The following is a 27,860-nucleotide window of genomic DNA, read 5'->3' as shown; positions in this document are numbered from 1 at the left end:
AATTAAGAGAAAAATGAAACCATCTCAAGTCCCAATAAAGCAACAAAAAGTAAAAGAAAAAGTATGTTTTAGAGCAATTATTCTTAAACTTGCGGAGGTGGGGGGATCTGTATTCTGACACTGATGAAAGTCAGTGGGAACTGACTTTCAGATGGGAACTCCTTTCAGTAAAATGCACAGGGGCCACCACACTTGGCATACATTTTTAGAAGTACACGAGGCCTCAGGAGGCAACAACAGATTTCACAAAGCTTCACTGACCTTAGTTAAGAATCTCTGTTGCAGAAAGTAATTGATCTGGGTTCGAGAGGGTTACAGAACCATAAAAGTAGAACTCAATATTACACACCATGGGTATAAAGGAACAGAAACACTTAGGAAGTAAATGTTCAAAAAGAAAGCAACCAGAAGTGGAAATGCTAAGTCATAACGTAGTTCTACTTTTAATTTTGCGAGGAACATCCATACTGTTTTCCATAGTGGCTGCACCAATTTGCATTCCCGCCCACAGGTAATCAGGGTTCTCTTTTTCTTATTAATAGACAACTGGATAAAGAATATGTTGTATACATATACAATGGAATATTAGTGGGCCATACAAGAAGAATGAAATCTTACCATTTGCAACAATATGAATGGACCAAGAGGGTATTATGCTAAGTGAAATAAGTCAGACAGAGAAAGACAAATACCAAATGATTTCACTTATATGTGGACTCTAAAGAGCAAAATAAACAAACAAAACAGAAACAGACTTATTAACAGAGAACAAACTGATGGTCGACAGATGGAAGGGGGGTAGGTGGCTCAGTGAAAAAGGTGAATGGATTAAGAAGTACAAATTGGTTGTTACAAAAAAGTCACAAAGGTGTAAAGTACAGCATAGGGAGTACAGTTAATAATATTGTAACAATTATGTATGGTGTCAGGTGAGTGCTAGAGTTATCGGGGGTATCACTTTGCAAATTATATAAATGTCGACCTACTACGCTGTATACCCAAAGCTAATATAAGATAATACCGGATGTCAACTGTAATTGAAAATTTAAAGGTTGAGAGAGAAAGCAACCAATACAAAAAAGTAAACAGGTTATCTTCTGGCAGACTATATTTTTTCTAAAATTCAAATAAAAAGCCTCACCTTGCATATGTGGAATAGTTATTGTTTTGAAAGTACTTGCATTTATCACATTTGTGTATCACAGTTTGTAATTATATACTTGTGTGAGTATCTCATTTATGCATTCATTCAGTACTTACTGAGTGCCTGTTATATGCCAGGCAATATTGTAAAGAGGTATATACCAATGAAGAGAGAAGAAGAAGTCTCTGCCTGAATGATTCTTACATTTCAGTTTTGGACCCAAAGATAAACAAATAATATGACAAATAGTAATAAGAAGAAGAGGAAGAGTAAGCAATCCATTATTTCTCAATTATGATATATCCAGGCTCTGACTACTGGGTAGAACCAGAAAACAAGGTCTATTGTCTTTCCATCTAGTAATGCTTTTGTAATCAATATTCATACTGCTCTTAAATATTTGTATGAATGTAGGCAATAATCTCATTTATCCAACATTCTGGATAAAGTGATTGACATGAAAATGACATATAAAGCTTCGAACAGCAAAGTCCTTTCACCATGTTAATAAAAATCAGTAAATTTATTGTGTTCCTCCCTTTTTTTACAGAATCGAGTAGAATGAAAATGCAATAGCTTTTCTTGAAAATGGCAGTCATAACAAATATTCTTCTTCTATATACATTGATATATTCAAGGACGTATCTGTTATGCTGCTCGAATTAAGTTTTGCTTTTTACTTTTCCCTGTGGCCACCTTGTGTCACAGTTTTTGTGTTCTGTAGTTTGTGTTATGTGCTGTTTTTGCGTTACGCACTGTTTTTGTGTTATACACTGTTTTTGTGCTATGCACTATTTTTGCGTTATGTAGTTTGTGTTATGCAGTTTCTGTGCTATGCACTGTTTTTGTGTTATGCAGTTTCTGTGTTATGCACTCTTTTTGCATTATGCAGTGTGTGTTATGCAGTTTTTGTGTTATACACTGTTTTTGCATTACACAGTTTTTGCGTTATGCACTGTTTTTATGTTATGCACTGTTTTTGTGTTATGCAGTTTCTGTGTTATGCACTGTTTTGTGTTATGCATTTTTGTGTTATGCAGTTTCTGTGTTATGCACTGTTTTGTGTTATGCAGTTTTTGTGTTATGCACTGTTTTGTGTTATGCAGCTTTTGCGTTATGCACTGTTTTGTGTTATGCAGCTTTTGCGTTATGCACTGTTTTGTGTTATGCAGTTTCTGTGTTATGCACTGCCTTGAAACTCTGCTCCCCATCCATTCTCTCTAACTTGCCCTCCCTCCGGCCTGCCTCCCTAAGTCTCCAACATCTTTACAAGCCCAAAGACAGCACAGAGAAACCATTTATGATCATCAAGTGTTCGCCAAATGCGTCTCTCATCCACCCTGGACTGCCGAGCTCTGCCTTTGGAGCGCTGTTCAGGGCAGTGTGCTACCTCCACCCCTGAGGCTGTCTGCTTCTGGTGCGTCTTCTCCCGCTGGTTTCTAAGCTCCGCACGCAGAAAGTATGTACTGTCACAGTCACCATCTCACTCCTCGTCATGTCGCTGACTCCTAAAAGACCTTTGATAAAACTGCTTACATTTTTGAAAAAAAAAATGAGTAGTTTACATGAATAAGAAAATCCCTAAATTGAAAATGATTAAGTACAGTATATGAACCTAATTCAAATAAAGTCTGTCTTAAAATAAAAAAAGGATAAAGGGTGCCCTGGCCGGTTTGGCTCAGCGGTTAGAGCGTCGGCCTGCGGTCCGGAGAGACCCGGGTTCGGTTCCCGCTAAGGGCACGTACTTCGGTTGCAGTTCGTCCCCGGCCCTGGTTGGTCATGCGGGTGGCAGCCACTCGATGTGTCCCTTCACGTCGATGTTTCTCTCTCTCTCTCCCTTCCTCTCTCTCTCCCTCCCACTCTATCTGTACAAAAAATGGAAAAATATCCTCGGGTGAGGATAAAAAAAAAAAAAAGGATAAAGGGTGTGTGAGCTCTACAATAGAATATCTTTTTATATAGAGTTTGGGGCTCTTTCTTTCAATTATTTCACTCATCGCATGGGACTGAGATGGCCGTACCTCCCTGGTGAGGTTAGCTTCCTGTTACTGCTCCTTAGGGTCAGGAGACACAAGTAATCCTAGGAAATTAACACTAATGCATCCAGTAATATGCACTGAAGAGTAAAAAGAAAAACAGAAAGGACAATCAGATATACTTCTTGTGTCATCCCAACAAGGATGCAGGCAGCATCATTTATCCAAAAAGAGCTGCTATTGCCTATATTCAAGACCCAAGTAATGTTTACGACATCCTTTATCACAGTATATTGTTTCTGCCAAATTCTGTCCTAAGAATTGAAAGAAAGGAACAGGAAAATTCAGTTTGACTGGAAACACTATGTAACTTTGAACAAGCTCCCCTTTCTGTGCCTTTTCACCAACTTTACACTGGTAGCGATAACAGCAGCTATTCTAAGGTTATTGGGAGGGTTATGTGGGTTAATATTGTCAAGTCCTGGGAGCTGTTCAGGTACAGTTAGCACTAGTTAAGTGTTGGCTATTGTTGATTATTACTATAACACAAAATTGGTGCATCTATAATTTAAGAGAAGAAAACTAGCATCACTCCTTAGAAGCAGCCTTTTTCTCGTAGGCACTCATTGGAATAGGAAAGAGAAAGAGAAGACAGCCATATTATTCATTTAAAAACATTTATTCTTCTCCATGATTCTCATCTACAGTAGCTAGACAGCATTTAGAGACAGTGCTACTAAACAGTGCTTATCTTACTTGGATTAAATGTCCATTAAAGTCCTAGCCAGTTTGGCACAGCGGTTAGAGCGTCGGCCTGCAGTCCAGAGAGACCAGGGTTCGGTTCCTGCTAAGGGCACGTACCTCGGTTGCAGTTTGTCCCTGGCCCTGGTTGGTTGTGCGGGTGGCAATCACTTGATGTGTCCCTTTCACGTCGATGTTTCTCTCTCTCTCTCCCTCTCTCCCTCCCTCCCATTCTATCTGAACACACACACACACACAAATGGAAAAATGTCCTTGGGTGAAGATAAAAAAAAAATTTTTTTAATGTCCATTAAAGTAGACACAGTATCACCATGTTCATTATATTTATAAATCAATTCACATTAAAGGGTTTTCACATATATTATCTCATTTGACATCGTAATCACGCTGAGAATGAGTTCCACCCCCATTGTCAAATGAAACAAACAAGGCTAACGTAGATTACATACTTGGCCTGAAGGTACACATCTAATTGATAGCAAGACCCAGAGTCAAACCAACTCTTCTAAAATTAAGTCTAGTGTTTTTCTAGGGGGAAAAAAAGTTGCCATGTTTTTCTTTTTTAAGAAAACAAAAACATAGCCAAGCAGTAAGCCCAAGCACTGTTTTAAGAGACATTGTTTTTTTCAATGGGCAATTTCGTAAACACAGTGCAACTACCCTAAATTAAGACATTTTAAGAGACTGGTTTTGAAATGCTTTAGTAAAGAATGTTAGACAGTCTAAAATAAAATGCTTAGGATTTTCCCATTTGGAGAAATCAAATGTCACTACTAAATGATTCCTACACTATGAGCTAGTTCATTAAGAAATTAATTTGTTCTCTCTTAAAGGCAGGGCTAGTTAGAAAGATGGCTACTGACGTAGCCACTGAATGAAGCCTTGGATAACCGTAATTAACACACTTTCTAAAAACTACCCAACTCAAGCTCTAGCTGGTGTGGCTCAGCTGGTTGGACATCGTCCCAGGCACCGGAAGATTGCGGGTTCGATTCACAGTCAGGCAGCTGATTGCTCTTATGCTCTGATATCAATGTTTCTCTCTCTCCTTCTCTCTTCCTCTCTCTAAAAATCAATAAAAACATCTTTTATAAAAAATACCCAACCCAAAACATCTGGTTCCAGATGTGCTCAAAGACAGATATAGTAACACATTCACACCTATAATTTAGAAAAAAAAAAGTTTTCAGTTATTCTAGACAAAACAAATTTCACCCTCAGTTCTTGCCTATGCTTGTGAATGGCAATGATTTACTAATACATACTTTTACAAAACATTATTTTTCAAAGAAACTCAAACCTAAAATGGAAAATCTCCCAATCATGCCAAAGCCTATCTTAATTTATAAATAACATTTAAATATAGATTCAATAACCATTATCTTATTGGTTTATTTTTTTTTTATCTCAGAGATTTGAATTTCTACTCCACTCTTGATGCAAGTAATTCTCTATAAATCAAAAATGTTCTTTAACATCTTTCAAAAACAGGAGTTTTAGATCCCAAGAGATAAATCGACAGATTCATTTTAGCTGCTTTCTTTTTTTTTTTTTATCCTCACCCGAGGATATTTTTCCATTTTTTGTACAGATAGAGTGGGAGGGAGAGAGAGGAAGGGAGAGAGAGAGAGAAACATCGACGTGAAGGGACACATCGAATGGCTGCCACCCGCACGACCAACCAGGGCCGGGGACAAACTGCAACCGAAGTACGTGCCCTTAGCGGGAACCGAACCCGGGTCTCTCCGGACCGCAGGCCGATGCTCTAACCGCTGAGCCAAACCGGCCAGGGCTCATTTTAGCTGCTTTCAACACAGATCTGTACATGGAATAACTGTTTTTCCTGCACTGTGTTAAATGGTGAACAAAATAAATGCGTTCGAATTAAATCTTGTTCTTTCTTTGAATTTCTGTAAAACTGTCACTAATGAATTTGTTGGAAAAACTGGCCAGTGGAAATCCTTTTCAGAAAATTTAGTTTAAGTTGCCTGCTCAGCTTGCATCCATTAAGTCCTTTTTGAATGATCTATGTGACTATATTAAATTCTAATGAATGAAAAGTCTGTTAGTTGCTTTAAAAAGTTTAAAATATTTAGCAGCCTTGATGGTTCCTGAAGATTAAACCTAAGGGCCAGCAACTGAGAATTCTAAGACCAATTCTAATGCCTCAATAATTACAAAACCAGAGCAGCCACACACCAGTTCTCCAGATCGAGTAAAATGCTGCCAGAGGGAACCGCGTTGAAATGTAAAATATAAATAATATATTAGGGCTGGAATGTATTAAATGATCAATAATATACAGAACTGAACATCTGCATCCAAGTAAGTTTTTAAATTTATAAGTGATTTCAGGCTTCTCCGCTGATTATTTCAGGATGGCAAGGCATATGAATGCAATCTGGCTGTGAATCTGCAATTCACAACAAGTCTGTGATTCTGTTAATGTGATAGACTTGGCAAGTGTCCCGCCCTCCTTCTCCACTCCTCTTCAAGCTCTGCGCTCAAAAGTAGCATCTCCATGTTGGGAGGGTTGCTCCTAGACCGGGGTTCCGTTGGTCATTCCAGTCTCCTGCTAGGACTTTCAGCAGCCGAGCAAGGGTATCAGTTTTTCTGAAGGCTCTGGTTTCCACAGAGTTAACCAGAAAATTATTTCATTTCCCTCTGTAATGTTTCCACCTCAAAATGTTCTTTGGAAGCACCATAAATATGAAGTTACTCTTTACTTCAATTAACTGCAATAAAGCATGATGTAGATAGAAAACTAACAAGAAGCTGAATTAAAGTTCCCTTGATGAGGCACCTTTAAGCTAGACAATTTTTAGAATCTTCAAAGAAATTCACATGCACCACACCCTCAAACACATTTCTATCTTCTGTAAGACTGTTAATGTTTAAACTTTGAGTTCTGTCTTTCCATAATCAGCATGGCATGAGAACATTCCATAGGTAAGGGCAAAGGTAATACTTTTGGAAGATCCAAACAAATGAACTGTTGTAAATCTGTCTAGAGTCAGCTTATTATAGTGATATATATCCCTTGCAAGAGGATTAAAAACTCAAGCACATGTGAGTGTGTATGCATACACACACCCACACACATTTTCATGGGAAACTATTCTCTCTTAAGCAGCAAATAGTTGAGTCTTTCTCCAGTATTAAAAAAAAAAATCTAAAGGCAATGCATAATTTAAAGCAACCTAAATTGCCTGGTCTATCACTTACTCTACCTTCGGGTTAATTTTTCAAGTCTCTTATCCTCTTCCATATTCCTGTACTGTCACCCCCCAGCTCTGTAATAATCCAGCCATGGATCTTCTTGCTGTCTGATGCATAGGCTTCTGAGCACTACTGAAAAGAATTCGCAAAAGCATGGGCATTATTTATACTAAAGAGGCTTCCAATTTTATCTCACTCACCCTCTGCAATGCCCCTGAACACTCTTACTTTTTTTAGTCTCTACCCCACAGTTCCTACCTTCTCCTTTTCCTCCTCCTACCCTCACCCTGCCTTCTCTGAGGATTTCCCCTGCTCTGCCTGTACTTAAATCATTGCCATTTTAACTGTGGTCTTTAGACAAACACCTTCATCAGCAGCATCACCTGATAGGAGCTTGGTCAGCATGCAAATTCACCTAAACCTACTCTGCAAAATCTGCATTTTAACAAGATTATCTGGTGATTGATAAGCACATTAAAATCGGAGAAGTGCTCCTTTAAATAATAACACACAACAGAAGCTGGTCCCAGGCTCCATGCATACACCTTCTCCCAAGAAGATCTGCTCCTCCCACATCTCCTGCAGTCATATTTATTCCACGACCTCTGGTTACTCAGTCAGATTCTCTCTTTGAGAATTTGAAGTCAGAAACACAGATAATATTATTCAGAGAATGGTGAATGATGGAATGATGCAATTATATAAATTCAAAGGAAGCAGATGCCTTGGCTACTGATGTCCAAGATGCCTTGGACACTGATGGGCAAACCAAAAATAAAAAAAGGGAGCAAGAGAAAAATGTACAGAACAGAGAGCTGAGAGGAAACAGACCTTTGGAAAACACAGACTTTAATTCTAGACATTGGATGTCTCGTAATCAATGGGAGGAGCTGTTCTTTGTGGCTTGTCTTTGGATTCAGCAACAAGAACTCTTATTATACCTATCATGCCACTCCTTAACTCGATGCAGCTTTAGTGGGTCTGTCCCTTACAACCAAGTGCGCTTCAAGCCCATATGTTTTGGGGCACTCCTCTCTTTTCAGGCTCCTCTCTCTACACTCATTCTCTCTGGGTGATCTCATCCAAACGCAGGCCTTCTTATGTCCAAATACTGATGACATACATGTTCTACTGAGCACCACACCCACACTTGTGAATGTCAACTCGACATCTCCACTTGGATATCCCATAGATCCCTCAATCCAAATACCAGCCCTCAAATAATTTGTTTTTATACACTTCATAATTGTTAGTAGTATGAGAGTCATCCAAGCTAGGATTCTGAACAGCCTTTATCTCTTTCTTCTCCCGCACCACTTCAAATAGTTTATCCAGGGTTATGGCACTCACTTTATTCGTGGTTATTTAATTTATTCCCTCATCCCATTCCCGTGGCCACTTAGTTTAAGGTTCTCATCTTTTTTCTCTTGGACAAAAAGCTCACTAACTAGTCTCTCTATCAATAGTCTTATCGCTTCCAACTCATCTCCACACCACTATAAAAAACATCCATGGCCCTGGCCGGTTTGGCTCAGCGGTTAGAGTGTCGGCCTGCGGTTCTGAGAGACCCGGGTTCGGTTCCCGCTAAGGGCATGTACCTCGGCTGCAGTTTGTCCCCGGCCCTGGTCGGTTGTGCGGGTGGCAGCCACACGATGTGTTCCTTTCACATCGATGTTTCTCTCTCTCTCTGTTTCTCTCTCTCCCTCCCACTCTACCTGAACAAAAAATGGAAAAATGTCCTCGGATGAGGATTAAAAAAAAAAAAAAATCCATGAAAATGAAAATGCAAGTCTAAAGGTATGTTTTCTGTAACTCAAAATATTCTCTGGAGTCCAGCTGGTGTGGCTCAGTGGTTGAACGTCGACCCTCGCACCAAGAGGTCATTGGTTCAATTCCCAGTCAGGACAGATGCCCAGGCTGTGGGCCAAATACCCAGTGGGGGGCATGTAAGAGGCGGCCAATCGGTATTCTCTCTCATCAATGTTTCTCACCCTCTCTCATTTCCTCTCTCTCTAAAATCAATAAAAAGGGAAAAAATCTTTTTAAATAAAATTAAATACTTAAAAAATATTCTCTGGAATCCAACAAGACAACCTCCTTTGAAGGACACATACAGTACTCCATGTTTGCCCTCTTCATGCTTCCTAACTCATCTCTTACCACCCCCACATCTATTCACTCGGAAAATACTTATTAAGCATCTATGTGCCTGGCACTGACATAGGTTCTGGGAATATAGTCATGGACAAGATTTAATCTCTGACTTTAAGAAATATATATATTATTGCAAATACAGATAAATTAGTGATAATACAAAGCGAAAATCTCTGGATAGAGCAGGTGGATGGGTGTGATAATACAGGGTTAGACTCCACACACAAAGTGCCATTTTTTTAAACAGATGAGACAGAAACTGAGATATAACTATGCATCATGGAAGTGGGCCAACAAAGACAGGAGGCAGAGAAGAAAACAGAGTGTTCTGGGCAACAGGGACGCAAAGCCTTGCAGGTGAGGGACAGCACAGACTGTTCGAGCAGCTGAAGAGTTCAGTTAGCTGAAGCTTAGTGTTTAAAGTGGGGAGAAATAAGAGCTAAAGGTCAAAGGAGGCAGAGATAAGGGTCTGTAGGATTTTTCAAACTGTGCTAAAGAAAACTAAAAATTGTAATAAGAGCAGTAGTGAAAACAAAGTGGTTTTAATTATGGGAAAGTAAAATAATCAGATTTATGTTTAGCACTGATAGTTCTGTAAACCTCACCCTTTTATACATAAACAATACAAAACTACCAGTGAACAAAGACCCTTGTAAGAATCACTGCAGGCTAATGCAAAGGACTTCAAAGGTGACAAGAAGAAAGACAAAAGACAGCAAGCCACCATGACAGCTTGTTTGAGGACATAAAATAGCTGTCACAGTGGTAAGGAAGATTAATCTACAAGGACTCACTGAAGCAAAGCCTAACTGTGCACGGGTAAAACATAAAAGCAGCAAAGTGACCAACCCACAGTTCATCGAAGATCTGTCTTACTTTGATCTTACATGTTTTATTACCCCCTAAAGAAAAGCATTCACCCAGTGTTCATGCCGCTTGAGAATGTCACAGAAAACCTTTCTATATGGATTACCTAGGTAACTGGAGAGTAAAACTTGTTTTTGTTGGCGTTAACCAGAAAAAATATTGCTAAATAGCATCAACATAAGGGGAGAATGTCTTAGGCTAATAAAAGCTAATTACGGTTCTTATACCCGTGAAGGCAATGATGTAATTACTGGCTAAACAGTGCATTACTAACATTTTGAGCACATGAACTGTCCATATAAAGTGCTGCGACTATAATTGGCTTATAGTAAGATGCTCAAAAAATATCAGTTTTTCATGTTATTGTGATTATAGTTGTTATTTAACAGCAAAGCATGTTGGCCATATTTCAATTTGTTCAATTATTTATTCATTCATTCATTCATTTTCTGGGCCCCCACTTCCATTCATTTTCAGTTTTCTTCTAGATACCTTCACATATGGTTACCAGAGGGTGAGGAGGAGAGGCAGGAGAAAAACAAATCTGAAAAGTCAGGGAAGGTTATTGCTTCCAATTTGTTCCATGTTATGTGGTGCAGGTGAAGAACCTGAAATTAATAGCTAGAACAAGTTTTGGTTTTAAAAACTTGCCCTCCCAATAAGTTGGGAGAATATATTGGGAAGAAGATGGCAGTAACAGGGTAAGTGTGCATTTTAGCTCAAATTTTCCAAATAAGCCTTTAATTTGAGGGTATTAAAAAACCCACTCAGGTTTGTACACAGAAATGGAAGCAGTTTAAATAGTCAAGGTTTGGAGTACAGAAAATTACAGATGCAACTGGCATAATTTTGTCCCTTTAAGGAATGCTTTTTATGTTAACATCTTAGTAATAAGAAAGGGCTGATGTAAAATTTCCATAATATAGGTTCTCAAAAATAAAAATATTTTCTCAGTAGAACATTTCATGATATAAACTGCTCGTTGAAATACCTGTCTTATTGCCATAATTCATTGCTAGAATTAGTTTTCAAAATATTTATATAATGTTAAAATTATATAATGTTAAAATATGTACATATTTGCACATAGATCTCAAGTACAATATATTAGTGTATAAGAGAGAGAAATAGTCTTAAGTTTTCTTCGGCAAACTCTGAAATTGAACTTTAAAAAGATCTCTTTTATACTAACTCCTTTTTACCTAAATCATGTAATCTAGCTGGTCAAAAACATTTTGCTATCACTTCAGAAAACATCACTGGGGCAAAGACACTGTGGCTGAACCAGATGCCCTGTCAAGATGCTTTCAAGATCTAAAAGTATGGCTTTCAAAGTATTTCTTTTAAAACCTGAATACAAGCCATATACACTTATAGACAATATGGAGAGAAGACAATAACAACAGTAATTACAAGTAGCATTTAGTGAGTAATTACTTTGTGCCAGATGAGAGCAAAGGAACTGGCCTTCTTCTTAAAATATCCATGTTTCTGGGAATATCTGGCCATATTACAAGTGGATCACAGTGGGTTCTGGTCTTGGCTCTTCCATTAACCAACCATATGACTCTGAGCTTGTCACTAGGCATGGAAGCTTTGGTTTCCACATCTGAAAGAAATGTCTGTCTGGGTTCTAAAACCCTAGTATGGGTGATAGATTCAGGTCCTTACACACCAGAGCTTCAGTTGCTCCCTTTACCAGGAAGAAGCTTCCAGGAGAATCATAAAGATATCAAATGCTTCCCTACGGAAAAGAGGGTACTGATGTCTAGGTCCCAAGATTGTGAGACAAGAGGGTCTTTCTGAGTAGTCATGAATCTCAGCCTGTTTGTGTTCATTTGTCCACTTTGGGGCCATCCGTCAGCCAATACAGATTGAATGAAATTAGAGCTAATGGTCAGCAAACATCCTGGCTTCTGGGATATATTCCGACTGCTCGAGAAAATTTCCACATCTTGCTAACAGTCCTTATTGTGCTATTTGGAATCCTGCTGGCTTCGAATTATAGAGCAAGCTGTGACAGATTGCGAAGATTTAGTGTGTGGTTACCTCAAGAAAAAGAAAATCACCTCCTTTCGACTGAATGTAGCTGCTTTCGTGTTCTTGATGCCGACCAGCTTACTTTACAAAAAAAAAAAAAAAATAGTTGACTTTTATAAAGTTAACCTGCCTGTTGAGAAGCAAGGGTGAGTTCTGGCTTGCCACACCGTTGCCGAGATGTGCATCTAATCTGAAACTGCACTGGGTTGTGATGAGGGGATGGAGGTGCTAACTCTGGAGAGCCTCTGGCGGGCTGGGTACATCCGGGCAGCTCAGTCGGCATCTCCACATTTAACCCGCTTCACCTCTGCCCCAGGGATCCTCCACATCAATCACAAGTCTGCAGCACAAACACGCTCGAAAAAGTTCATGAAGTTCACAAACTTTGTAATTATAAGTTTCCAGGATAGTATAAAAATTGACTTGTTACTCTCTTTTCTCAGCCAGTTCTATTTTTAAACTTCACAAAAATGGGAGAGTGACTTGTTAGAGGTGGGTGAAGAAGGTCACACCTGCAGGCAAGCCCTCAGAAGGCCAGGCCCCGAAAGGGGGCGGGCTGGGTGGTCTTCGAGCAAACAGACCAGCATGTTTCCGGCCGGAGGCAGGCGCAGAGCTCACAACAGGAGGTTGTCAGTGTCCAAGAGGTCTGAGCGGGGGCGAACGTCACTGTAGCTGGAGGTTGCCTACATCTGCCTTCTCACTACTGGGGGAGCTGAATGATCTGCAGAATCTCTGGAAAATGGTTTTTAGGCTTTGGATTACCATTCAGTTTTGCAGTGTTTGAGAGAAAGAGAAATATAACTGTAACATGAAGATTCCTTTCATGATCTTGGTTAGAACTTCAAGTAGGAAAGTTCTGTAGCATATTATCTAAAGTTATTTTGAGCACGGCCAGTGTGGCTCAGTGGTTGAGTGTCCACCCATGCACCAAGAGGTTGCCGGTTCAATTCCCGGTCAGGGCACATGCCCAGGTTGCGGACCAAATCCCGGGATGGGGGAGGCATGCAGGAGGCAGCCTCAATGTCCTCTCTCATCGATATTTCTATCTCTCTTTCTCTCTCTCTCAAATTAATGAGAAAAAATATATTTTTAATAAAAAAAAAGATAAAGTTATTTTGGAATAATAATAGATATCCATCTATTCTGGTCCAAAACAAGCTACATAACCTAGTTTAGTCACCCCACCCCTCATCAAAATAAAACCGATGAAGAGGCGTACTGAGCCCGGTGACTACTGAAATTACATAAGGAGGGCCATGTTACAGAAACACTGAGAGAAATTTCGAACAATGGTCATTTGGGGTCTAATACAAATACACAGCTTTAGACCCGCATACATCATTTTCCTAGGGAAGGGTTTATGAGGGGAAGACTATGTACCATTTTGGCATCAAATCTCAAATAAGAAAAGATGAGAAACTTTAAGTTTTTGGATTCTTTAATAATTAAACTAAGTAGAAGATATATTTGGATATCAGACCTTTCTGAAAGTTATTTGCTAAGATAATCTGAATTGAATCTCTATTCATGAAAATCAAAATGATTTTCTTCTTCCAATACAGTCGGCTGACTTTCCATTTTCAGGATGAGAAAGACTTCAGGCACTTTTCTCAAAGACCCAGCTCATGGGGTTCTGCTCTAACAGAAAGGGCTGCTGCTTTGCAAAACAGGCCACAAAACAAAACACAACAAACAAAGTAATTGAAATGCTAATAGAAGTTAATATTTTCTTATAAAATGATGTTAGTAGTTTGTTTATGTGTGTAATTTCGCCTGAAAGGAATAGTTTTTTTTTCATCACTAAAAATATTTTTTTCTTTAATACATCATTTTATGGGTATTGTTTTATGCTGTTTTACAAATTTATTTTCTATAAAACTAAGACATGATTCAAAAGCGGACAATCCAGATGAAGTTCCTTGCTCACTATCTTGTAACGAACAGTCAGTAAGAAATGCATGCGTGAAAAAAAATACATATGTATGTATGACACTGAACTTAAAATGCAGGCCAAAGCTCTTGGCCAAAACATAAAAGACGATGTTGTAAGACTTAATGTATAGCCAACAAAGTGAGGATCATATCTGGTCATTACCGACTTGGACGCAGCCAAGACCCCTTTCACAAAAGGCAAAGAAAGCAAAACCTTAAAGCGAAGTCCACCCGTTATTTCTGTTGACTGCATCTAAACATTCGCTCACCGGAGAGCTGAAAACTGGACACCTATGTTTCACTGAAGCTCTTTTGGACACAAATCTAAGTTTCTATTTGAAATGGCTTCGGAGCTGCTCCAATGCCAACATCTTTACGGCTGCTCTCAGCATGTAAACCCTCCATACACTTGCCTGGAAATAGCACACTGCCTGGCAGGAATTTTCTGCACAGCATTTCAGTGAAAGACACTACTGTGCTCTCAAGCACATTATTCAACAATGAGATTTGGCTGCTGAAGCAAAAGACAAAGGCAGCACTATCCCCTGTTTAGTTCTATCAATTTGCTTCATGACATCATTTTTAGGTACAGCCTTTCAATGCACAGTTTGATTTTTCTTTTTTTTTTACATGACTTCAAGTGAGTGATACAGAAACCATGTAAAAAGAAGCATATCCACCTCCTGGGGTACACTCTTTTTAGAACTATAATAAGTAAGGGCTTTAGTTAGAAAATATCATATGTTAGTGTAACTTTTCTATCAAAACCATTATTAAAGGCACATTTTAATAGTAATAAAATTTTAATGAAAAAAAGTGTATCAAACTGTACTCTACTTGGTACAAATCCAGGTAATATTAATATGCTGATCCTTTTGCTGCCTTTGGTGGATTAAAAAGAATTTTTTTTAAGGAAAAGATAATGCCAATACTCAGTTGATTTGATCCAGGGTTTTAGGGGAAGGCTGGGAGGAAACATTCTACACTAAGAATGATATGAGTTGTGATTAAATCAGCATGTTAGATGTAACTGTACCAGCATGTTGGCAGTAAACACTACCACGTTCTCCTCTCGACCTTCTTTGACAACTTACGGTAACTCAGAAGAGTAAAATAAAATACATTTTGGACATAGCTTGGGTGGGAGCCCTTTACTGTCTGCTTCCTCTTTGATTCTTTGAGTTCTAGCCAATAAAAATGGAAGTAGAGAAGGAAAAAAAATGTAGATGTGTCTAAGATAACCCACTAATCTTGAGTTCATACTTTGACATTGTGTAATGCCAGTACACAGAGTTACAGACTTCCTTCTTCCCACATAGAAAAAGGTTTGGGTGGTGTTTTTTTCCTTCTTTTCTTTCTTTTTGTGGTGGTGGGGGGGTGGGGATCTGAAAATCTTGTGGTACACCCTCTGAAATTTAAGACTATTTTCCTTGGCACTCTTCATCTAAGTTTATTTCCTTACCAGATATATTTTTTCTCAATTAAATACCAAAATTTCATAATGAACCAGGGGGTGAGTAAACAATAAAAAAGGGTGGAGTTCTGCATGTGTGTACACAATGTGCGTGCCTTCTGGATGCATATATGATATATACGTAGACAATTTCCATGAGGTCAGGCAGCACGGTCTACTTGATTCACTTCTAAATGCCCAGTGCCCAGTGTTACACATGCAAAGATGCATCACTCGAATACCCAGACACTGAGGGAAAAGGACACACACATACACACATTTGTGTTTGCTTCAAAATATGTGCAACACTGACACATAATTTTACATATACTTTTAAACATGTATATTTTAAAATAATTTTTTTAGCCCTGGCCAGTTTTGCTCAGCGGTTAGAGCGTCGGCCTGCGGTCTGGAGAGACCTGGGTTTGGTTCCCGCTAAGGGCACATACCTTGGTTGCAGTTTGTCCCCGGCCCCGGTTGGGTTGTGTGGGTGGCAACCACTCGATGAGTCCCTTTCACATCGATATTTCTCTCTCTCTCTCTCCCTCCTACTCTATCTGAACAAAAAAATGAAAAAATGTCCTCGGATGAGGATGGAAAAAAAATAAAATAATTTATTTAAGTAATCAGAATTTTTACATGGTAGAACATCAAGTTGTTTGTTTCTTTCTGGTTATAATAAAAATTAAACTGAATTCTCTTCTAAGCTGAGATTATATTTGATTCATATAATATGCTTGCTTCACTCTAATCGATCTATACTCACTCAGCACATACTATGTATAAGGCACAAATTATAAGTACAAAAGAGGAAATTATTTACTTTGGGAAAAACAATAAACCACAGCAGAGGTGCTATAAATTTCCTGACACAGGAGGGTCACTATACTTAAGGCCAGCCGTTGACTTTATGCATTATTTCATATTGAACCACTTGGCTCTCTGTCATCAATAATAATAGGTAGGATATTACTGCTTGTAGAAACCTACTAGTTCGCCCACTTCATGCCCCTCATTTTACAGCTGTGGAGGCTAAGGCCCAGGGATACCAACTGATATGCCTGAGATACCAAATGACTTGCCCAAAAGAACCCAGTGAATTAAAATAAAAATGAGAATCATTTCTGTTTCCCAACTATGATAAATGCAAATATTCTCTATGTGTATGCTTATACTAAATTTAAGCACAGCAAATAAATTTTAGAGAGCCTAAGGTGTCTCAGGTCATGTACAATTACATTAAACTCTCATAAAAATCTCACAAAGTATAGTGCTACCACAACCTTATTGATGAAAACACTGAGATTTCCATATATAATTTTAGTGCTTTGCTTATATAATCTAGTCTATTCACTTCTGATTGTCAGGGATCATTTATAACTTGGGTTAGTCAATAATTACATGCTAAAGCTATTTCTAATGATGGTAGTATATATGGGTGGATATAGTATTAATTGTGACAATAAACTTAATTTTCAAATTTTCTCCTGAATCAAAATATTTTAAGGACTCAGAGTTTAAACAATCCATCTTACCATCTTTCTTACTGTAAGAACTAACATGAAAAAATCATGAGCTTTGGAGACAGGGAAACTTGTCATCTGTATGTGATATTGGGCAGGTTCAATCTCTTTAAACCTCTGTTTTTTCTTTAGAAAGGGAAGACATCACCTCCTTTTTGGTGGTTACTGCACGGATTAATGAAGTGCTCTATGAAATGCCTTATACAGTGCTGACAACAGTATAGTCATTTGGTTACTGGTGGTCTAATTTGGGTCAGTCATCAATTCAAACAAAGACTGTAGCCATGAAATCAAGAGAAGGTCACGACTCAGAAGGACAGTAAAGGAGAAATTAGGGAAGATCATCAAGAGCAAAGACGGTACTACAGAACAAGCCTTGGATCATCTACACTCTCATATTCCCAATCACTGTGTACAAAAGTTGTACAGTAAAGAAGACTGATAGGAAAAAAATGGATTAATTGGAAACCAGCATTGGAGGAGAGCTGTGTGGATACCCTGGACCTCCAGAAAGATGATCGAAAGGGTCCTAAAGCAAGTTAAGCCTGAAACATTGTTGGAGGCCAAAATGACAAAACTGAAGTTGTCCCACTTTGGGCACCTCATAAAAAGGCAGGGTTCTCTGGAAAAGATAATAATGCTGGGGGAAAACAGAAGGCAGCAGGGAAAAGGAAGACCAAATATGAGATAGATTGATTCCATAAGAGGTCATAGGAAGGAGTCTACAGGAGCTGAGCTGGGCTGCTGAGGACAGGACAAGGTGGACGTCACTCATTCATGGGGTCACCAGGAGTCAGAGCCAACTCAGCTGCACCTCACACACACAATGGATGCTGCAGAGCACTGGCCAGACCCCCTCAGCACGGTAGTCATTCTCTCAGCTGAGACCGTTAGGCACCCACCACTCACAGTTGAGTATCCCTCAGAAGACTGCTGTCAGTTGATTGGAGACACCTCACTGTAGGTATGTTCCCTTTGTGGGGTAGGCTCCATCCAGTAACTGACCAAAACGGGGACACAGTGCTCAACCCTGTCCCCCACCTAGGACTCTGAAAGGCATTCCAGCTCCAGAGCTGCCTGGTGGTCTCTGCCAAGGTGATCACGGTGACTGTGTCGAGGCCCAGCTTCTCCCTCAGCCCTTCACTTGCCCACAGGTGTGGAAGAATGCTTCCTGATTAACCTCCTACATGCTAATATCCATCTCAGAGTTTAAATCACAGGAAGTCTACCTGCAACATCTGCTCATTTCATTATCTTACGCTTGAAGAAAACAACAGGCATAGTGGATGCTCAGTAAAGGTATCTCCATTCCCACTGCAGTGATGTAGTAGGAAAATACTGAAGTCAAAAGCTAGGTATGTTTGGTAGCTTATTTAATATCTCAGATTTAGAGTCCCTCATTTTAGTTCTCTCTTTAGGCTCTGGTGTTTCTACCAGGCCACAAAAAAAATTACCTGTATTAAAAAAATCAATAATTGTGTTTCATCAAATCCCAATCAATGCATTGACCCAAGATGACTTATTTAAAGATTGTGATATTTCTTCACCCTGGCCAGTTTGGCTCAGTGGTTAGAACATCAGCCTACAGACCAGAGTCGCAGGTTCGATTCCAGTCAAGGGCACATACCTCGGTTGCGGTTCGATCCCCAACCCTGGTCGGGGTTGTGCAGGAAGCAACCAATCGATATGTGTCTCTCTCACATTGATGTTTCTCTTTTCTCTTTTTTCCTCATTCCCTCCTTTCCACTCTATCTGAAGATAAACAGAAAAATATCCTCAGGTGAGGATTAAAAAAAAAAAAAGAATGTGATGTTTTTCTTAACAGATCTGGAATGCAGAACTTCCCAGATTAATCTAACCAAGTGGAAATTCATTAACTAATTCATTGTAGAGTACTAGTCAAAGTATATTTTTGATAAATGAAATTGCCTATATTACCATTAAGATGGAAAGTAAATTTTAGGGAACTAGTTATTTTGTGCGTATGAATTTTAAATATCTCACCAAAAATGTCGTGATTAAGTATCTTTTGTTCATGACTCATGAATTTTCTGAAGCACAGAAAGAAAATTATTTAGTTACGGAAGTTTATTTTGTATTCACACTGAAGTAGCAGAGGCTTTTCCAATGATGTTAGGAATAAACAGAAGGGTACTTTTAAATAATGTACGGAGCTAGGAAATGACATTTTCCTACTATCCTATTTTTACCAATCTAAAGATACACATTGTTCCCACTGGGAAAAGAATCTATCTCATGCCTATATCTAAATTTGCCTCTTCCATTTGATCTTGTAACATTTGATGTAGAGTCTAATTATAAGAAGGCTCGGGTGATGCAAGTTGAATTTTCATATTCCCTTTGATGTATCCTCTAGAGGGTTTAACAAACACCATTTTAAAAATATACTGTACTAGAACATAAACCTATCAGTCATCTTTGTTTTTTATTGAATTTCTGGTAAGCGGGTGGTGTGATGGTTCTCAAAACCTTAATTCCACCGCTCCATTACCATGTAGCTAATGGGCTCAGAAAAATCCGACCACAAAAACATAATCACAGTAGTTCTCTGTAAAGAGGTACCTGAAACCTCCTTGATTACGACACGTAAAATGTTCCCTGTGAAGGTCAAATTCAAAACATATTTATGAAAAATAAACCTTTATGTTTAGATTTTAAACCTGTTGGCCAGAAAAAACATGGTAGTTTGGTCTAGAATATAAAAAAAAAAACTAACATAAGATTCCGGGAGACTACTTAGCTACTTTATTTAAATTCAAACTCTTGTCAGTACTTGGGATCGATGATGAAGAGTTTCCTGGGAATTTAGAAATCAGATCGTTCTTTGAAGTGAATTTTAACTCTTTTGCATTGACACCAACAGACACAGTCATCCTAAAACAAAGTGACTCTTTCTGAGTAAGACTTGACTGTTACTAGAATGAATCTGGAGAAATACAGTGAATATGGTAAAAGAAAATTTTAACAGCTCAGTGGTAGTACCTATCTAAAGACTACTGGGCCAGCAAAAAGAAATTCTAAAAAACTGGCCCAGTGCCCTCATGCCACCAATGAGACCTCTCATGAGATGGGTACATAAGGCTTATCTGGATTGATAGGGTTAAAACTGGATTCATCCCAACCTTCTAATTCATTCTCAGACCATTGTTTAGTTTACTGTATAGGTGGACCATCTACTCTTCCGGCTCTTCTGATAGATATTACTCATTATATATCAACAAATTAGCTCATTAAAACTTGGTTTCTCAAGTAGAGAGATATCCTCATAACAGCAATGGCAACCGGGGTAATATTTAAAATATTTAATAACCCATAACAATTAGGACGTGAACCCTGACCAATCAGACTAGATTCTGGCCATAAAAAGAACTGAATATGAGTTCTAACTGTGAGGTTTCTGTGCGTCCCTTTATCTGCAAGTAAACTTTCAATTTCTCATTCAACACTTTTCTTCCCTTTTATGCTGTGAGATCCATGAGCACAGGGACTGTCTTATTTACCACTGTATCTCCAAAACCTGGTAAAATTCCTCGCCCTGGCCCTGAGAATGAATTAATGAGCGAATGAATGGAGGAGCGAATGAAAGAATGAGTGAACCAATAAACAAATATTAGTTTGATAAATCTACCTTCAAAAGATGAATCCATTTTACAGTGGGTTCAAATCAAACTTCTAACCCTTCAAAATGGAGGGTTAGACCAGGTCACAAAGGCACGGAGCAGCCTTCAGTGAGGCCTTTTGGGAAACAGTTTTAGCAGCCTTCCTACAGGCAGCCCACCATCCTGACCTAGCCCTGCAGACACCACGGGTACCTTCCCCACAGAATCCATAGTGAGATGACCAACGTAAGAAAACAACTTTACATTCTTTGTCACCTCAACGTAAATCTAAGACAAACAACAACTAACTAATTTAATGGATTAAGATAAGCCAATTCTGCCACAATTTATAGTCTGACCAGTAGTTAAAAGTTTGATTATTAAAACAGTCACTTTAATCATGTAATAACAAAACATCCCTATCTGATTTGTTATGCTTCAGCTCCAAACTATTAGCTATGTTGCCACTGGAAAAAAATCATTTTTAGTTGATGAAATTATTTGATCATAAATTTACATAAAACATAAAATACACCCTCTTAGAGGGTATATTCAGAACATGCTGGCAGGGGCTAGTATTTATGATGTTCTCGTTCCTTCCCTTTGGCATGTCAAAAACACCCACTAAAAATCCATGCATTTAACTGACATGTAAACCAGAAAGACTATTTTTGAATTCAAACACAGTTGATCATGATGTCAAAAAAGATTTCTAACCAAAAAAAGGAAAGAGGTTTAATATAGTGTTTACTTTTATATTTACAAACAAAGCTTTAAAACTTTTGCTCAGATTTTCATTATGTATATGATGTTTATAACAACCAGCCACCAAGTAGAAGCAGCACAGCCTTGTTCGCTGTCAACAGTGCTGAGATATGTTCTTCAAGTCATGTACATTTCCCCCTACTCTAGTTCTTAATTGAAAACTAAAGAAAAATTAGGGACAACTGTATTTTTATATCAAAAACTGTAGCCCATATATTTTCCTCCTTTGCCACTCTAGAAAATTTTTCAGTCATGAAAAGCTTTTTAGATGAAAAATGAATATTCCTCAAGTCTCTTCTGACTTCATAATTGACAATATTTTGTACGATTATTGAATGCCCCATAATTCTAATATTATGTTGAGCTGGTTTGACTCTTAATTCTCCTATGTTCTAGTACCAGGAATTATTGAAATGGGAGTAGAATAGTTCATTGCCTAGTATTCACGTCATCTAAAGGGGTTTTCCAATATCATTGTAGTCATCAATCTATTTTATTACAAAGATAACTTGATCATTGCGATTTTAGACTCATATTGAATATATTAAATATGCTAAAAGTAACGTGTGTGTGTGTTTCTCCTCCATGTATCCTTTCCATTAAATCTTATCTACTATTGCCTAAAATAGAATGAACACAGAAGCTTTTCATTTATAGTTTTAAGGCAACTAGCTACTTTAGCAAATATTTTTGGAGGAAGCAGCACCTCTTAATATATCTCACAGTATCAAATGTTTAAAGAAAATATCATTTAACTAGTTAATTGTAAAAGTTATTAGATTTCTAAGACTCAGAAATTTCCTTCCTGTGAGAACCTTTTCAATATTCTTCTTCACCATTTTCTTTAAAATATATTTGTAAATGCCAAGTACATTTTAAACACATCCAAAGGATTAATGTCATACATTTTCTTTTAAAATTAGATTTTTTTTTAATGTACTGAAGACATGGCCTAGAATAGCCATGGGATGTGCTAAAGCCCATATAAAATATTCAGACTATATTAACAAGTATTTGTATTATTCTTTTACTATAAAATTATAGTATAAGAAAAAACGTATTTATCTTGATCACACTGTTAGATGGTTTGTTCTCAAGTGTGTACTTCTTTTAGAATTTTGAGTTCATGCAATATTTTTCTTATCACTAATACTTTGGAAACAAAACAATCAGTGACACCATCTAGAGAAGGCTTTTTTTCTTCACATTTCACAGAGTAATAAATCCAGAATAATAAATCATGTGTTAGCATGTAAGCTAGATCTGACTTTTCTCTGAACTTGTCTTCTTCCAACCAACCAACCAAAAAACAACAACCCAAAAAGGCCAGAAGGAACTGTAGCTATTGTTCAACAGAAGTATCTTTCATACGTTTCATTTAGCATTTAGATAAACTTTAGTAACAGGAATTCAGTGCCATAAATTTCAAGTGTGCATGAAGTACACCAAATACAACACTATGGTTAGGGTTAGAGTTTCAATCCAGAATACAAATTGAGAACTTCCCTTTTTGGAATTTTGGGGTTTTTTTGCTAGATAAGTCACACAAAATGTCTTGACTTTTTATACTATATTCAAATAAATGAGTGAACTACAATTTTTCATGTCTTTGGATTTGGTTAACCTAAAAGTTATACATGATTAATTATTATGCTTGAAAACAAAATGTATTTCCCAAATTAATTGGCTCTTACTCTCTTCTTCAATGGTAATTAAAATATTAAAACTATACTCTTCAGACTTAAAAATTCATTATTTCAAATTTATAATTTTATAATCTCGTATATAATGAAAATATGTACCTCTAAAAACTTTACCTTTTTAACTTTCATAGAACAATTGCACTATTGATATTATGAGGGAAAAAATCATAATGTAAAATAAACAGTAAATAGAGATCTTTTTTCAAAGATGCTGCTACCCCTCCTCATTTTTATTAAATGTAATACATATAATTTGTTTTTCTACATATTATTATTAAAAGTAGTATTATTATATATTTGCTTTAAGACAATTCACTATCTCTGACTATTAATTTTTTTTAAAGATATGTTATTTTCTTACTTCCAAGAGCACTCTTTATTCTAATGACCAGGTAAGTTTTTGTTAAGTTCTTCATGAACATGAAGAATACACCAGCATTTATTTAGGTATTATTAAAATTGTTGAATAAAAATATAAGAAAAGCAGGAAATTAATTTTATATAATTATCAAAAACACATATCTCATTTTCTAGAATATATAAAGAATACATTTATAAACAAGTATTTAAATTTGTACCTAGTTTAATATAAAAAATCCACTCACATGTATATGGGAGTCATGTTGGAGTACATATAAAAGTTATATTACATGAGTACATGAGTTAATTAGAAGTCACAATTTCAGCCCTGGTTGGTATTGCTCAGAGGTTAGAACATCAACCTGAAGACCAAAGGGTCATGGGTTTGTGTCCTGGCCCTGGTTGAGGTTGTGTGGGAGACAACCAACCGATGTGTCTCTCCCACATCGATGTTTCTCTTTCTCTCTCTCTCTCTCTCTCCCTCCCTCCCTCCCTTCCATTCTATCTAAAAATCAATGGGAAAGTATCGAGTAAGGATTAACAACAACAAAAAAAAAAGTCATCAAAATTTCATCTGTATTCCCAGCAGAAATTTTATTTATCTAAATATATTTTAAATAATTAAAATTGGATCTTTTAATTATTTTTCTTCTTCAAAGTAGCTAAAAGTATATTTACTGTGAGGAGATGATAATTTATGCCAGATGACTATGAATAAACCTAATTTCATTCATTTTTCTACTGTTTGACTTTGTTAAGGAATTTTAATAATTTTAAAAACTGCTTATAAGGTTAGTAAACTTAAAAAAAAATTAAAAACCTCGGGAGAATGATAGAAAAAACACTATCAGTTTTGTGGCTTACTAACTTTGATCCTGGTAGAAAAACAACAGAAATGGCTAGTTAATTATGATAACTTCTATATGCTTTATTTAGATGGTAAAGCTTCAATAGGAATACTCAGAAAATTAGAGGTTTTGTAATAAATATTTTTAAGTTAGTGGTAGGGATAGTTTCTCCTAAAATTCTTTTTAAAGGAATATAATGTGCGTCATGGAACAATAAATCCATGCTATTTTCCCTTGATTATCAAGGACATTTATAATTTCTCCTTTTGAATGGTAGTGATCAGCACATTACAACATAAATATGGATCGAGAAAGCATTGTGGAAGTGGATCTCCTCTGGAATTTGATTTTTGGAATAAATCCCCGAGATAAACTTAGTTTTCTAATGTTTTTCCTTTCCACAATTTTCTCTGGCCTCGGGAGAATTTTTTTTCCACTCAGTTATACTTTGCCTCTTTACCACTTGCTGCTTCCCTCCCTCAACGGTGTTCTCTGCACACGGCCCTCGGAGCAGCAGGCTCCTGCAGTCAGCTGCGTCACCAAATGCTGGAACTGTGAGCATCTGAAGAGGTGAGCTTCACCAAAAAAGTGTTTTCTAGGATGACCCTAAATGGCAAGCCTTCAGAGCATGAGGTCTGACTCAGATTCCGCTTCTGACATTCACAGAACAAAAGTCGTGGGGGCATTTCAATGAGTCACGTTCCAGTGATCAAGTTTTTTTTTTTTTACTTTGGCATTCAACTGTAAAATACTCATAGGATTATAGAATGCTAATTGGAATAGAATTAGAAAGTATACAGTCCACTGTTTCATTTTATAATGTGGAAAGAGAAGGAGAAAAACGAGGGAGAAGAGTAAGAGGAGGGGGAGGAGAGTGCAAGCTGTTCAAGGTCACATAGCGGCATGACTACGATTAGAATCTTGCTCTTTAATGAGTCTGCCATTCCTATTTCCAAGCAAACAATAAACTAAGAGCTTGACTTTCCATTAAAAAATATTAAGTTTCCATATTACACTATGTTATGCAGCCCACTGAGGCAGATACTACTGATAAACTTATTGAATCATTAATAAAATTAAGGCTTAAAGAGAATTAAGTAATTGCTAAGTCACAATGCTTGAACATGGCGGAATCAGGATTCCCACTCAAGGATTTGGCTCTAGGGCCTCCCCATTTGCCTAGGAGCACCATTACTAATGACTTTCAAATACCAAAGTCGGTCCTAGGCTGCCACTTAACTTTTTGAAGACCTCTGTCCTCTGTCATTCTATTTTTTTTTCTTTATTGATTTTTTTTTAGAGACCAAGGAAGGGAGAGAGAGAGAGATAGAAACATTGATGAGAGAGAACATCAATTGGCCGCCTCCTGCACATCCCCCAATGGGGATTTGGCCAACAACCTAGGCACGTGTCCTGACCGGGAATAGAACCAGTGACCTCTTGGTGCATGGGTTGACGCTCAACCAGTGAGCCACACTGGCCAAGCAACGTCTTTCATTCTTAAAATCTACTAGCAAAAAGTGGACTCTCTGATCACATTCCTTTTTATTTTTATTTAAGACACGTTTTTCACAATGACTTCCTAAACTAATTTCTACCCCTCCATTTTATGAGACTATTCTTTTCTGTAAATATTAAAAATGTTGCAACCCCAGTCACTCGGCAATTCTTCGAACTCCAACATGACCAGAGAAAAGAGTGCAATGGGGTGGTACTCTACTCATTCAAATCCCTAATTCCCCATGAGAGATCCTTAGAAACCTTCCGGTAACAGAAACATACACTGTATGTACAGACTTCAAATAAATGCTCTAAACCTTTAAAGGTTTTATCTCAGAAACTTCACTGATTAAGAGTTTATGCATATATGCATAACCCATGGATTCATAATAGTGTGGTGAAGGCAGGTGGGGGACAAGGGGGAAGGGGGGAGGGGGAACATCTCTAATACTCTCAACAATAAAGGTAACTTTAAAAAAATAAAATGAGTTAAAGATTTCTCTGACTCTGTTTGGAATGGTTGGGGCAAGGATGTTTCTCTCTCTCTGAAATGTTTACAATTCAAAGGGCCTAAGAAATGAAAATATCTTTACCTCTTTATTTTTACTGTTAACGGAAGAGTAAGGATATATATATTCTTCTATTTTTCTAAGCACATTCAAATTTTGATTTACATGTAAATAAGAGCACTTATGATATGATGTACTTCTAAATACTTACAAGTGACCTTACTATCACAAAAGCCTATAGTGAACTGAACACACACACATTGCAAATTGAATAAATACAGGGTTATTTATGAACAGGGAGACTTGTACATAGTAGATAGTCAATTAATACTTGGTATGTATACACTGCCACAGACAGACAATTATTCTTGGGACTACATCTGCATTCCATCCTGTGTTCCTTGAAAAGTAACTTGCAGCAGCAGCATAACGGCCCTCGTTAATCTGACGCCCACTTCTAATGTTCCTCTTTCCACAGCTGTGTAGTTGTGCACAGGAAAGACAGCCCGGCCCCACTGTGCACATAAGCTACATGAATGCAATACTTATTGTTAACAAGACAAAATAAGAGGTGAACTCTATTAAACAGGAGTGGCTTAGCACCACCCAATTCTGCATCTAAATTTGTCTTGTAGATCTAAGGCCAGAATTTCCAATGCCAAACACACCTGCAAAACACATGCATAAATAACCATGCAACACAGATGGGAATACTTACCCTATTATGTTGAAGAGTAATATACTAAAAGAAAAGCAAAAAAAAAAAATCACCTGGTTTCTAAAGTTTCAGTGATGTAAGCCAATCCAGAAACAATTATTTGGCATTAAATATAGAGAGTTGTAATGAAAAGATTAAATAGGTAATTTCATAGTGATTTTGATTTGTTGAGTGAAACACATAATTATTCTTAAAGTCAAAACATCCAAAGAGCATGGACGGTCCTGAGGAAGGCCTGTTCACCACTGCCAAGTGGGACAGAGTACGACATAAACCTGGCCCTTGATGTCACAAAAGGATTTTGTTTTTTGTTTTTTGTTTTTTTTTAACATAAGACAACGTCAGTAACAACAAAGAATGACAAATCTGGGATAGCAAAGCAGAAGTAGAGAAAAGAAAGGGCCAAAGTTGGTATCAGAATTCATTCTTGGCACTGGAGAGAAAAAGGAGGGGTTCTAATTTTAGTGCGGTTTCTAGAAAGCTCTGAATCAGCTCTGATATAACCATGCTCCATAGTTTCTAAATCAAATCCCTAGTTTCAGTGACTCAGGACAACTTTTACCGTCTGCTGGTCTGCAGCTCGGAGGCATCTGCACTGTCCTGTGCCTCCAATGCCAATGGGCAGCTTACAGCATACAAGGAATTCTCCACCTGGCTGGTCCTTGCACAAGCTCTCCGTGGCCTGTGAACCTCCTGTAAGTGACTGTGGAAGCTGGGGCAGAGCTAGTGTCAGATTCTCAGAATGGTCCCTACCTCAAAATGAGAAC

The 27,860-nt window shown here is 37.7% G+C and overlaps 1 protein-coding gene across 5 annotated transcripts in view; it reads right to left on the bottom strand.

Annotated features, from left to right (window-relative positions):
- The window catches only part of ADGRG6 (adhesion G protein-coupled receptor G6), a 139,698-nt gene that overhangs the window by 72,967 nt on the left and 38,871 nt on the right, over positions 1-27,860 (bottom strand). The window lies entirely within an intron of this gene.

Source organism: Molossus molossus, unplaced genomic scaffold (genome assembly GCF_014108415.1).
Source record: "Molossus molossus isolate mMolMol1 unplaced genomic scaffold, mMolMol1.p scaffold_m16_p_8, whole genome shotgun sequence".
Taxonomy (NCBI): domain Eukaryota; kingdom Metazoa; phylum Chordata; class Mammalia; order Chiroptera; family Molossidae; genus Molossus; species Molossus molossus.
Note: the sequence above shows the minus strand (reverse complement) of the source record. Positions and strands in the feature narration are given on the sequence as shown.